Source organism: Coloeus monedula, assembly GCF_965178545.1.
Source record: "Coloeus monedula genome assembly, chromosome: 17".
Lineage (NCBI taxonomy): Eukaryota > Metazoa > Chordata > Aves > Passeriformes > Corvidae > Coloeus > Coloeus monedula.
Window position 1 is genome coordinate 11,212,464 of NC_138797.1, and position 13,916 is coordinate 11,226,379.

Sequence of the window (13,916 nt, forward strand, 5' to 3'; positions counted from 1 at the left end):
GTCATCTTTCCTGCCTGTATTGTACCACTGACGATAAATTCAAAGCAACCAGGGCCCAAATTTTTGAAGAGGTTTCCCTAAGGGAATGTCAATTACCTTTCCCTTCCAGCACCGCAAATGTCCTCTGGCACTTAAAAATCACAGCTTTATTGTGAGAAATGCAGCCACTTGCTCTAATTATTCATACTGCACTCTAAGGCAAGCAAAAGAATAATAAAAATATTTAGTAGGTAAATTTGAAAAGGCAAGGGGTTGGTAATTCTGGGCATAGAGATGTACAACCCCTGACAAAAACAGTCTATGCAATGGTTCATGCATGAAAATATGAAATGAATGGAAGAGCGTTGTAGACTCGTTTTGGAGATCTCATTTTGGGTGGAACTTCCACTGAAGGCAGCTTGTATTGCTTCGCTGCTGGGAATCTGACTGGACAGAATACTGCTGGAACTGGGTGGGTGTTTCTGCCCCTGCCCAGCACGTTTGAGGCCACCAAGAGCCCTGTGCTTCCGTGTGCTGGTGCAAGTGACAACACTGGCTTTGGAAGGGGAAACTCAAGAGCCTTTGGGTCCAGAAGAGGATGGAGGAGAGCCTTCCTTCCCCTGATTTGACATCACCCCAGGGACCAAGGGGTCCTCCTGGTGCTCAGGGAAACTCAGGGAATTCCTCAGGGAGGAACTGTCCTACTCTGCCCTTGGGGAGTATGGTCCCTTCTCAGTACTTGTTCTCCAGTGCTTCATCTCACTCCATCCCCACTCCTTCTCTTCCCCAGCTTTTTCTTCATGGGCTGCCTGGCTCCTTCCACATTTAGATGCCAGTCTGTCCTTGCTCATTGTTATTCTTCACCCATCTCCTTAGCTCAGCCTAGTTTCAAACTGCTTTGTCAAGGTGCCAGGATCCCCTGGTGGAGGTGAAGGTTGGCACATCAATGCCACAAATGCATCCCAGAGGATGAGCATCTCTGCACATCTTGTGCCTGGAGAGAGGCACCAGGGGCTCAGAGGTGCCGAGGACCCTCCCTGCAGCAGCACTTCCAGATTTGCAGCCCTGCCTCAGCTGCCAGCTTTACTCCAGCCCTTGGCTTTCCCCTGGGCTCAACAGCCCAGCTATGAGTGCTGTAGTGTTTGGGAACCAGCAGCCTTAATTATCTTTTAAACCTCATTATGCTCTTTCCTATGATCTCCTCTTTGTTCTTCCTTCCAACCCTCTGTGTCTGCGGGCAGTGGAGAGCTCTGCCTCTCCCCACAGTTCCTCATAGCACCACCACGTTCCCAGACAATGTGCATATGGAATTCTCATCTAAATCACCCCCCCAAAAGCAGTGGCAAGACCCAAGGTTCATCATCATGAATCACAACCAGGCCACAGGCAGTGGCAGCAACTCAAGAAGATGCAAATATCTTAGTAGAAATGGCAGGAACATGCCCCATTGCTGACAAGGGCTTCCCAGGGATTTCCAGCCTGGGCCCATGGGAGAAAGAAGTGCTCTCATCCCGGGACACAGAGTCTGGCTTTGTGTTACATATTATTTGTGAGCAAAATAACCCTGTTTGTCCTAGACCAGCTCGTTGTGGAGGCTCTGAAATTAGGTGTCATTACCAGGTGTTATTACTCTGCAGGCAAGAAGTTGTACCTAGCGAGCAACCCAGTGAGCTGCAGACAGATGAGGAGGATAATTTGATTCCATCTTTGGAAATGTCAGACTTTATGGGTGGATAAAATACATTCCATTTTCTTCTGTTTATCAATATTGGGTGAAAACAGACTAGAAATTGCTTATAAATGGGGAGTGTTGAGAGAAGGGCTGTCTATTTGTTAGCCCTTGCAGATGCACGGCACTGCCACAGCCACTTCTGTGCACTGTGAGAGAACCACACAGAGCAACAAAGCAAGGCACAGATGGGAGGAAGAGTAACCCTTGCTGCCTTTCCATTTACATGGCACAAACGGGTCCAGGTCCTGCAGCTGATGATAGTGGTCACACAAAATAAAATGTTCACAAAGCCACTGCAAATTCTTGTCTTTGAAGGAGAATTTGAAGAACCCTGTAAGGATATGCTCACCTGATCTCTGAGCCAAAGGCAAAGCAGAGACCCGGGGCTGGATAAGTGGAGCTCTGTGCCCTGAAGAGCAGATGAGCCCATGGTCAAAGCAAGAGGGGGCAGATGGGGCTGGTCCAGGGAAACACCAGCACCAGCTTTGTCATGTGCTTGAATTGCCCAAACCAGGTCAAAATCTGAGCACACAGAAAAGATGCAGCCCCTGAGAGCACCGTAATGGTAAAGGGAGGGGTTTCAGGAGGGAGAATAGAACAGCATTGAATGAACTTTTCAGATAAATTATGCCCAAAGAGGAATGAAACATTATAGCTTCAATTACCGCTGTGCCCAGCCACGCAGGTAGTGATTCAAACAAGAAACAATTGCTGGATTGTCACCCTCAAATCAGACACATACCATTTAATTCCATTTACTGTGGGTTCACTGACTGTATTTTGAATCAAATACAGCCATTAATGTGCAAAGATCTGAAAAATGCATGTGTCCCTTTTACAAATGTGACAGCAAGACTGTAATTCCTGTAAAATCTGTTTTCTTCAGGTTGGGCTGCTCCTATTGCAGTTAGTTATGCAGATATTACTTATTAAAAGTTTCACTATGCCAAGCTAGACCTTTTTGAAATGGCTTGTACTTTTTTGTTCAGGGCACATGAAAACCATGGCCAGTTCCAGCCTTCTATTCCATCACCCAAACTTAGCAAACTGATTTGAATGCAGAAAAAGCCACTTTCATTAAAACAATTAAACCCTTACTATTATGGCTGTATCTGGGCATTCGAGCACAAGTATAAATCATCAGTTACAGGAACTAAAAGCTTTCAGATGGAATTGCTCTAACACCTGCCTCATGCAATGGGCACAGGAAGGGTCACGTGCACCCAGCTTCTCCGGGGCAGCACTGCTGCCTAAATAAAACCTTGTCATATCCAGAAAGTGAGTATTATTGTGCTGCCCTGGTTGGCTCTGGCAGAGAAGCAGCACATGCCTGTGGGCAGGCTGAGCAGCAGGAGCAGTGCTTGGGATGGGAAGGGATGACAAGAGCTGGCATCTCTCCCCAGGTGATGATGCCTTGTCCCCAGCAGGGCCATCACAGGGTGCGTGTGACCCCAGCTGGGTTTTGCATCCTTCAAACCCTGCAATGGCACTGCACAATGGCTGAGGTGATGCCTCCCCCATCCAAGAAACAATTCCGTGGGTGGAAATGTCCTGTTCAGTGTGGTACAGGGAAATGGGTTTGGCACAAAGCTTGGGAGATGTCTGGAGTCCTTTTCCTTCTTGGAATAATACCTTCACGTACTCCCTGTGTCAGCACCGTCACACATTCTCTATGGGGTCACAGAGTGTGCTGCCTAATAAAACCAGACCTTTCCACAGAACTGCACTCACTCTTTTGCTCTGCCATAGGATGCATCAAAGGGCATATTGTTTAAACATTTCACTGGTTACTGTGTGGGTCATCAGAACTGGACATATGTAATTTCAAAGGCTTTTCTCCTCCTGCTCCTCACATCATTCCAGGTCACACTTCCCTACAGGTGCTCGCTGTTGACTCAAGGACACTTCCAGGCAGCAGAATATCAACGGGGCAGGGATGGACAGGCCAGCTCATCCTACACATTTTAAATTGCTTAAAAAGGCCCAGAAGCCCTTTTGCAAAGAGAGTCTGTGGCAGGGGCTGAAGTCAGTGCTCAGCATGTGGCTTAGACAAACAGAGTGGTCATTAGTGACTGTTCTCATTGTCACACCGGTGCAGACTGTTAATTCAGCACAAGAGTCATTAAAAGCAAGCCTCGGTGGAGAGAGAGGCTTTTGTAAATGCCAGATGACTTGGCAAAAAGTGAAGAAGACCCTCAATATCCTGCACTGCTCTGCTTGTAAATTCAGAACAAAAACTCTCAGGAATTTGCTGGCGACAGGATTAGGCACTAATGATTTTCTTGTGCTGAAAGCTGTTAAAACCCAACCCAGCTTTCCCTCACCCTGTAACCAAGATAAGCTCACTGGTCATTCCATAGGTCCCTCTCTTCCAGAAGAGTGTCACTACTTCCAAATCTCTCCCCCTGACTTTGTCTGTGGGTTGAGAGGCTGGTATCACCCTCACACTGATTGGTGGCTTTGGCTCCAGGTTTGGGGATTATCCATGGACATTGTCCCAGCCTGTCCCCAGCCCTGCTCCAGCCCCAGGGCTTTAATTGCCTCTGAGCTCACAATTAAAGAGCAGCATCCACTCTGCTGCACGGGTGTCCCTCCCTTAGAGTTCCTCCTACCAGGTGCTTTTAATTTATTTGTATTTCCAGCAGCGATAATTGAGTTATCAATTTTGGGCTCTTTTGGGCCAGAAGCAGAGATCAGAGAGCTATTTTATACACCTAATTATGGATTATTTCCCATAGCTATAAAACCACAGAGAGACAGATCCAGAAAATATGTCGTGAGGTCATCTGTGTCCTCTTCATCTCTACTGGCTTCTCCCTATTGCTTCCTTAAACTCCAGGCTGAATACCTTCCGGACAGCAGAGTTGTCAAAAGCAAGGGATTCCTATTTACCCACAGGACAAAATCTCTTCCCACTCCAGAAGAGAGCTGCTTAAAATTAAATTCAGCTTTTACTGAAATGATCTGTTTAAACCTTTAGCACCTTGTTGAGTCAGGCTGAGATTTATCCCATTTCTGTGCAATTTGGCTATAATCTGCCTCATTATGCTGACCCAGGGTCCTGCTGAGGAGTGAAGAATTTGATTTTCTTTCCCACTAATGGTTTTGGGGGGGATTGAACAGGATGATCCTTAAGGTCCCTTCCAACCCAACCCATTCTGTGGTTCTATGAATTGGATGTGGCCCCTCATGCCCCCCTCAGCTCCCCACTCCCCTGGCCCAGGCTTTTTTTGCTGCAGAGCCTCCCTCCATCCCGTGCAGGTCTGAGCTGCCTGGAGCACACTGCAGTACAGAGACAGTGCTAAAGTCCAGCAGATCCTATTTTCATATTTACGGAAAGAGACGGGAATCATCTGTGTGTCAGGATTGGGTTTCTGGTGGTGACATGAAGAGGCCATCCAAGATGTATGACCCAGCAAATGTACTGTAATGCACACATCACATTTGTTCTCTGAGTAAGTAGATATTGTCTAGGGTATATTACAGCTGTGCTTTGGGGTTTAATTTAATGTGAGTGAACTGCCTTAATTTCTCTAAATTGTAGTAATAAACATAATGCTAACAGTGATATTGCTAATAATTTATTTTGCAAGTGATTAATCAACAATGAACTATTTTAATTACCTGTTCGGAAATGCCAAATTCTAAATTAATTATGTGTCATTATATGAATTCACATGTATAAATATATACACCTATACATGAATTCCAAGGGTAATTAAAATGAATAAACCATCAGATTTGGTGAATTCATAGAGCTGAGGGAGGATTTCCTCTCCCCTGCTCTTCTGCCTTTTTGCATTTCATCCTCAGCACAAAGAGAATCTCATTCCAGTGCTTTATGCACGTCGTTTGTGGTCCTAAAAAAGATATTACCTGGAGAAAGTAGCAAATTCCCTGGATCCCACACTGCAAAGAGCAGTGTCAAGGGCAGGAGTGTGGGAAGTGGGAGCAGGGGAGGGGGTGGGGACTGCAGCATTTCTGTCTGTGGGAAATGCAGAGTGTGACTCTTTGGGGTGATCTCTGTGCCAGACCTTGGAACTCCCTGCAAATAAACCCCAGTGGGAACTGGAATGGGCGAGAAGGAGGTGATTCCCTGCCCTCAGTTGTTACCAACAATTTTTGTAGGGAACTCAGACATTCAGTTGACAAATTTGGGGTACAACCAAAGAGTTTTCCTTTTTGCCTGGGAGGGGGCTGCACCTGGAGGTGCTGCAGGGCACAAAGCTGGCAGTGTGGGGTATTTAGCAGTGGGAACATCCCCAGGGGCCCTAAAATGATGCTGGGCAGAAAGGGGGGACCATCCTTTTGCAGTAAGACTGAAGCCCAGAGCTCATGACCAAGAGGCCCCTGGCCATCCAGCGCTGGCCCAGCAGCAGCAGCAGTGGTCCCCAGGGGGTTGGTGGCCCCTGTGGCACAGAGGGGCAGGGGAGGGAATCTCTAATTTAGCGGTGGGGAGCGAGACAGTTCTAATAGTTTGTAGCACTGGCTTGAAGACCAGGATGATTAACGAGAGCAATGCCATGGAGGAACCAGAATCTAAGTAATGAGACCTTTATTTGATACATAATACCACTGGGACCTTCTAGAAAGAGAATACCAGGAGTAGGGCTAAGTTTTTCTGGCTTGGGAATGCATCAGGAAGGGGGAAAGTATTGCTGACTCTGCAGTCAAATGCTGGGGCTGTGTGCAACAGGGCTGCAGTGCTGTTCAACGTGAGCCTGGGACATGTTAATTCAGTCATATATTTTCAAATGCTGGAAAGACACCCTGATTTAGTGTGCTGCCTGGATCTGTGCAGAGTTGTGGGTTTAAAATGCAGTGTCCAGAGCCTGATTCCATCACCTCATGGTTGAATTCAAGCCGAGAGAAGAAGAAGAAGCCATTAGATACATACCAAGACCTTCCAGCCAAAAAATTACTTATGGTTTCAATTGAAGGAGAAGAAGTTGTAGAGAGTTTAGGTATGGATGTCAGAAACACAGCAGTTAGCAGCAGAGATGTATGAGAGATTGGGAGGTGATAACTTAGATAAATTGGTGTCTCATCCATATTAAGGAGACAGCTCATCCTCAGTTGCTGCCGGATGACATGAACGGTGGAGCGTATATGGATACTAAAATACATTGGTCTTAAAGTTAAATCCCCAAGAACCATCAGAAATAAGTCTCAGAAGCCAAAGTGAGATTTGATGCACACTGCAGAAATATGCAGTCTGTCAAAGCATGCTGCTCTCTCCATATAACTTCCACCGTTTGTGGGACAATTATAGGGAAAACAATACTGTGATCTGTAAAGCAGTTCCTGGAGTGGTTTTATTCACTAACTCAATGCTATGCATAATCATTGCCAGCAACATCTCCAGAGGTGTGTGCATAATAGAGAGTCATCAAGTCAGTGAGTCAAAACATCAGAAAATAAAATTCAGATGAACGTCACATTCAAAAATTATATTATCTGTCATTTAACACTGTCTGAAGACCTCCTTATTGAAATAATACATCTAAACCAAAAGCTACCCCAGGCAGTAATACCATATTGCTCTGCTGTGTTTAGGATCTACCAGGAATTGGGGGTTTCTGCACCTTGAGCTGGCTGCCAAAGCAGGGGAGCTGGGTTTATAAGACCTGTGGGGATCTTCAAACTGAAGCATCCAAATGACTCGTAGAGGGGAAACAGGGAGCACTGGGAGGGTCTGTTCCTCTCCTGTACCCATGTCAAAGCCTGCCAAGGTCAGGAGTGGTCCCCCAGCGTCACCCATTTCCTTTGCTGTGTAGATGTGTACAATAATTTTCCTTTCAACAGCCAAATTTGCCTCTAAAAGAGAGTTTGTATCCAAATGCAAACTTAATTTGCCCTCACTGACATTACACTTCACTGGATTAGATCCTTCCTGCCTCCTGTTCCAAAACACCCATGGAGATAAGAAGTTACCCTTTTTGAAAATGCAGCCTTGGAAGACCTTTAAATCCCCTAACTAAATTTTTATCGTGCTATTTTCCCCAAAGCACCATGTACAGCATTGTCTCTGCACTGCAGCTTGAAAGGAACAATTCCCTGCGGATGCAGGCGCCCGCAGCCAGGAATATCTGCTCCGGGATGCTTTGGCAGGGATATCACAGCATGGGCCATAAGGCAAGTGCATATACAGGTATGTATGAAATGTGTATGTCCACGTAGGAGCTGCACACAGGCAGGTGCAGGCAGGGAGTGCCAGTGCTGGATAATGAGCCCGAGCTGCTCCCGAGTGTGAGAATGAGCAATGAGCATCTCTGCTGGAAGCAAAATCAGGAACTTGGGTGAGCTTTGCTACTTAGACAACAAATCACTGGGTGTGCTCGAGGGTTCATTTTTCATTGGGAAACACCAGTGAAACGAGTACTTTGCTGCTTATCTCTTTATTGCTTATCAGTGCTTCTTTGCCCTTCATTTCTTGGAAAAGGCATGGTGCTTAAATGGGTTGAAGGGTGGATGCTGTGAAAGAACTAAGCCACCTCTTTAATCCCAGAGGCTTCATCAAGGGTTCATTTTGCTCTCCGGGAAAATCTCTGTCTTCCCAGATCACTCACCTCCCTCTCTCCACCATCCATCTAGGTTGCTTCGTTTGTATCTGAAGTCATGCTTGCCATCCTTTGAAGAGGTAGTCTCCTCTAAAAAATCAATAGTTAACATTGTCTTTAAATAGTCTGACATTTACCTTTACTGCAGTTTTCATTTCTTTCTGGGATTGTTCAGACATTTGTATTACCAGTGTACATTCCTTATTTCTCTGCCTGTAGCCACGGACCAGGAGCTTTGCAGGGATGGCAATCCTGGTGGTGTAGCTCCCAGCCACAAATAAGGAGGCTTTTGCAAGATAATTGAGACGACTGGAGCTTGCTAATAGAACCCTCTTTAATATATGGAAGACATCAACTGAGAATAATTACAAGCAAAAGGGTATCATAAATCCCTGAAGAAAATACAATGCTGAATGCAGTTTTCCCAACAAGCAAATTTGAATGCTAGCCCAAAGGTCAAAATAAAAGACTGTGAGCTTTAACCTCCTGAGCCATCCACCTTTCCTTTGGCTCTTGTCAGGAACTTGTCTGGGGGTTCATTTAGAAAGCTGCCTGCCCAGAGCAGGGCCATTTGCAATCTGGGAAAGTTAAGCAAATTAGCAGAATTATTAGGTAAGAGGCAATTCTCCACAGCCGGCAAAGCAACTGCTTGTTAAATTGGTTCACACGGGAGAATTGCACTGATCGAATGATGGTTGCAGTGTTTGCAGAGGGAAGGCTGTGCAGGCATTTCCTTTGAAATAACGCTGCTGTGCTCCAGCTAAAGAATTAAAAAAGGAGAGTTTGTGCAGATTCCCTGGCAAGCTGGGACAGACTCCCTGCGCAAATGCGCTGGAAGATCCCCTTGTCTTTTAAACATATTTCTTCTACCCAGTTCCTTCTGCAATAATAATAATAGTAATAATAATAATAATAATAAAACTAATAAAGAAGAAAAACCCAACCCCTTCAAACTATCTGCTTCTAAAAATAGGGAGGGTTGCAGGAGAACTAATGCCACCAGAGCCCTGGAAGCAGGTGGCTCGATGCACCCAGTCCCCTCTGGGACTTGCAAGGACACCTGGGGTTTTGCAGCCTTGCTGTCCTGGGAAGATTTTGGGAGTGTGGCTTTCAGCAGCAGAAACAGAGTGCTCCAAGAAGCCAAGGAGATGGTGGCTCACCCATGGTTTCTGATCTGTCAGTCTCAATTTTATATAGTCTTTGGCTATTGATTTGATATTTTTATACTTTATGTAGTGCACTTAGTACAGGAAAAAATGGATTCACCAAGTAAATGTGCTTTATTAGCAGGTCTCTGATGGAAAATTATGTCAGTTTTCCATTTAAAAGATGCATCAGATTAATTCACTCATGAATCAATCTATCTATGCTTGAAAATCTACTCACACCCCACATTAAATCGTCCGGTGTGACACTGCACGCTGGAGATCACAATGGAAGTTTTAAAATGATGAAAAGATATTATTGTGAAGTTTATAGCACTTCCAAGGCAGCTGGGAATGAAAAGCTCATCCCCAAAATAAAGTGAGAGTGTTACGCCAGGCTTAGCTCCAGCTTCCCTCGCAGGAGAGGAAGCTACATCAGTTAAAGTTTGGTGATTTTTTTTTTCTTTTTTCTTCCTTCCTTTTTTTGTTTCTTTCTATGCCCAACGGATGTCCCAGCTCAAAGGGTCATCCCAGGTTTTGTTCTTCACAGGCTTTTTTTGTCTCACAGGGCCATGCTCCTCACCCTGGAAAGATGGATTATGCCTGTACTTTCCAGGTGATCCACAAAAGGGGGATAGAATTTAATTCCTTTCCCTGTGCTGAGTAGAGGCTGCAGGATCATTCATTATTTGTTCCTGAGTGAGTGCTGCATAGGGCCACCTCTTACCCCTGGCAGGATATCAGCTCCTGGCTGGACACTGGAATATTTGGGAAACAGTTTCAAATCTCTCCCTCTCTCACTCTTTTCCCACTCCTGTCCTATGCAGGAGAAAGCAGAAATCACCTGTCAGACATTGCACAAAATGATTTATAGGAGGGGAGGACAGGAAAAGCTGGAGGCAGATTTTATCAGAGATGCTAAAAGATGTGAAATAACTGTCCCACGTGGACTTGGAAAAGAAGCCCTTGGTGTTGAGTTTCTTCAAGAGAAAGACTGGCCATGCTGTGCCCCATCACTCAGTTACTGAGCTCCTTGTAGCCCCCCTGTAGCAGATGCTGCTTCTGTGCTCAGCCCCAGCTCTGTGGTGCAATTCCACCTTTCAGCCCCAGGGCTACATGAAGCATCTCAGTGTTTATTTTTGGTGTTGTAGAATAAAAGACAAGCGCTCAGAGCCAGCTGAGATCCCTGGGTGCACACTGGTAGCACAAGCATAAGGCAAGAGCAGTTGAACATGAAAATAGGGAGTCTCTCTTGGAATCATTCAGGTTGGAAAAGACCCCTAAGATCATCGAGTCCAACCATTAAATCCATATCCAATACAGGCAGGCCAATTGCATAGATAATTTACGTGGAGCAGCCACAAGCTATTTTCCACTGTCCCTCTCCTTGCTGAATACCCCAAAATGAGGGATTTTTTTCCTTGTGAGGAAATGAAGGACGGATCCACGCCCCAGGCTGGGTGCTACTACAGCTCAGCCCTGCTGCAGGAGCTGAGGTAATTCGTGGAGCCGCCAGGCTGCTACGCCCGGCCACGCGGCTGCTGTCTGGCCACGTCAGACACAAAGGGAAGGACGTCTGCTCCAACCTCTGCCAAAAAAGGGCACGTGGCCATGGTTCATCTCCTGCTGCAAACAGCTCAGGCTGTGCAGGCAGGCACCGTCTTGCAGCTCACCAGGAAGGGCGGCGGAAGAGCAACCTGCGCGAAGGAGCTGAGGGATCCTTCCTCTGCTCTTGCTTGAGCGTGCAGGAGATACCATCATCCAACCCCTTCTTCCTTTGGAAAACGTGTGCAGCACATCCTGCTGTTTGTGTTAATCCAAACCAAAGTCCTACGGCTATGATACACGTCATTATGGCAGTCATTTTTAATTAGGGATTGTGTCAATGTATTGACATTTTTATCGCATTTGGGGGAAGTAGAGGATATTTTCCTGCAGGTGAACTCCTCTCTTCATGGTTGTCTATCCCTCCAGCTGCACTGCTTGCTTATTAAAAAAATGCAATGTTATTAGGCCCATTCTCTGGGCAAGTTAATTAAGCAACTTACACAACACCAAATCCAAGAAATGCAGAATTCAAATTACCTCCATCCTATGGCAAGATTTATAACCTGATTTCAAGTGCAATACTTATCATTAACAGAAGCCCTGGCACATTTGGGAAACAGTGTGATGAAGAGAATGCATTCAATGTCTTGCTGGGAAGTGGAGTTAGACTGGAATGGCTCAAGACACTCATTGCCTGCAGTGATCAACACCCCCCAGAAGATATTGTTCACCCAGAAAGAAAAGGGAAGGCAGATCATCACATTTATTGGTCATAGCTTTTCAAGAGTCAGTAAAAACCTACTGGAAAAGGCATGGTTAGTAGCAGGAATAGATATTTTTTATCTATCTCAAAAATACTTTCGGCTCAACAGCTTTATATAACACCAAGATCTGACTTCTGCCTGATACGTCAGGATGAATCTTCCTCCTAGATGATGGTCCTGGCGTAGATGGTGCTCACATTGTACAGTTTTTAATGTCTTTAACCATCTTTAGCTTTGTATCCTGATAGCCCCTTCAGGCTATATGTCAATGCCATCTGGGAGGAAAAGAAGAGACTTCTGCTCGCTCGCCCCTGTAACGCAGATCTCTTAACTAAAATTGTTCTTCCATCACTTGACAAACTGTCAGCACAGAACAATTATCTGCCTGTTGGCTTCCTTGTCCTTTCTTTTCTCCCCTCTCAGAAAAAAAAAAAAAATAAAAGAAAAACAGGTGAAGGAAAAGGATGCTCAGAAAAAATCTCCATGGACAGAATCCAGCTGATTTGACCACACCACCTAAGACACTTGAAGATATAGCAAATGCAGAAGTGAGTCCCTTCTTTGCCACCTCTTTTGCCACATCCTCTTCCTATGCTTGACTGGTGAATGCTTTTAGGTCTTTGGGACAGAGAACGTGCCTGTTTTTGTCTGTCTTAAGTCCTGCACAAATATGGATATTAGAGTATTAGTGTATTTAGGCTGATGTGTTCAACAGCTCTAGATTATGAATTGCTCCTCAAAATAACGTTTGCATTCGCTGACAAAGGTCTTTATTACAGAAGAGGGTCAAGCAAAAAGGATTATTCTTGCTAATTATTCGCTGTTATTTAATATTTGCACAAAAGGTTTGCAGGAGTGAGTTCTCAGGATTGCCTTGTTTGAGAAGCTAATAGGGTTTCCAGGAAGCCAGCAGTGTCTGGTGAGCCATCAGAAGCAGCCTCTTAGAGGATATGGGAAACAATTAGATTTGATGTAGTTAAGGATGGTTGGCTAAAGGTTTCTAATGACTTAGCCAGGAGTTTTTCCTGGGGTTTTCAAAGCCAGTGGTAAGACTTCCCCTCAGAACTGTGCTTTATGGGAAATCGACTAAAGCAGATCCCATTTTCAGACCATGGATGGGTTCAGGATCTGGGCAGCTCCCAGCTGCAAAGGGCAGATATCAGCGAGCTCAGTTTGCTCCAAACCCTGCTGTTGCCTCAGGAAGGGTTTGTGAGTGAGCAGAGCTGAAACACAAATTGTTGGGAAGGAGACGTACAATTTTTTGGCCCATGCCTTACATTTGTCCCTACACATTATCAGTCCCTAGAGAGCTCTTCTGAAGTCTACCTGCTGCCTTCTGCTTGGGCCTCATATTTCCTTGACTAGACCTTAATGGCTGTATTGTTATAGAAATTCCATGCTAAGTGAACTGAATTTCTCATTCCATAAAGATATAATTAGGCAATAAAAACGCAGCCAGAAATCTTCAAGCATGGGTGCCTGAAGGTGGGATCCACATTTATGCATTTAAATGCACGGCCCAACTTTTGGGATCCCTGTGTATTCATACCTTCTCTTGCTTCCAGAGAACTGGAAGCTTCCCTGCTATTCAAGGTGTCTTTGAGGGTACCACACTTCTTTAAGGAACAAATGTTTTCATTTACATTCCCTGGTTTTGTTCAAGTTGCAATGCCTCCAGCTTCCCTATTTGACATTTTTTAGCAACTTAATTATCATTACCAAGGAAGAATATTAATAATGGTGTTGTTTACATTGGATTCAGCCCTGGGGAACAAGGGAAAATAACCCAGATTGTGGGAGCAGGCGGGAGGAGCATGGTATTTTGGAAACCCAGGCCATAACCTGCTGGAAGCATCTGTTTCTACTCAACCTTTTCCTCTAGAGTCTCAACATCATTCACAGCCCAGGCTGCCAGCAATTAGGGACTTGTGCTGAGGATTCCCCTTCCCTTGTGCTTTCATCCCAAGGATGTTCAGGAATCTCAGGACTGGCAGCGACAGCACTGAGGTGGTTTGCTTGGACAGTCATTCCTGCCTCAGCAGATGCCTTTGCTTGATGCTTCTGAGATGGGAATTAGGAACTGGGATTGAGCAGTGCTCAGAAAACAGCACGGATAACTACAAAGCAATTAATTAATCATCCAGGACAGATAAGGTGTCAAGAGGTGACTCAGAGCTACAGAACTAGT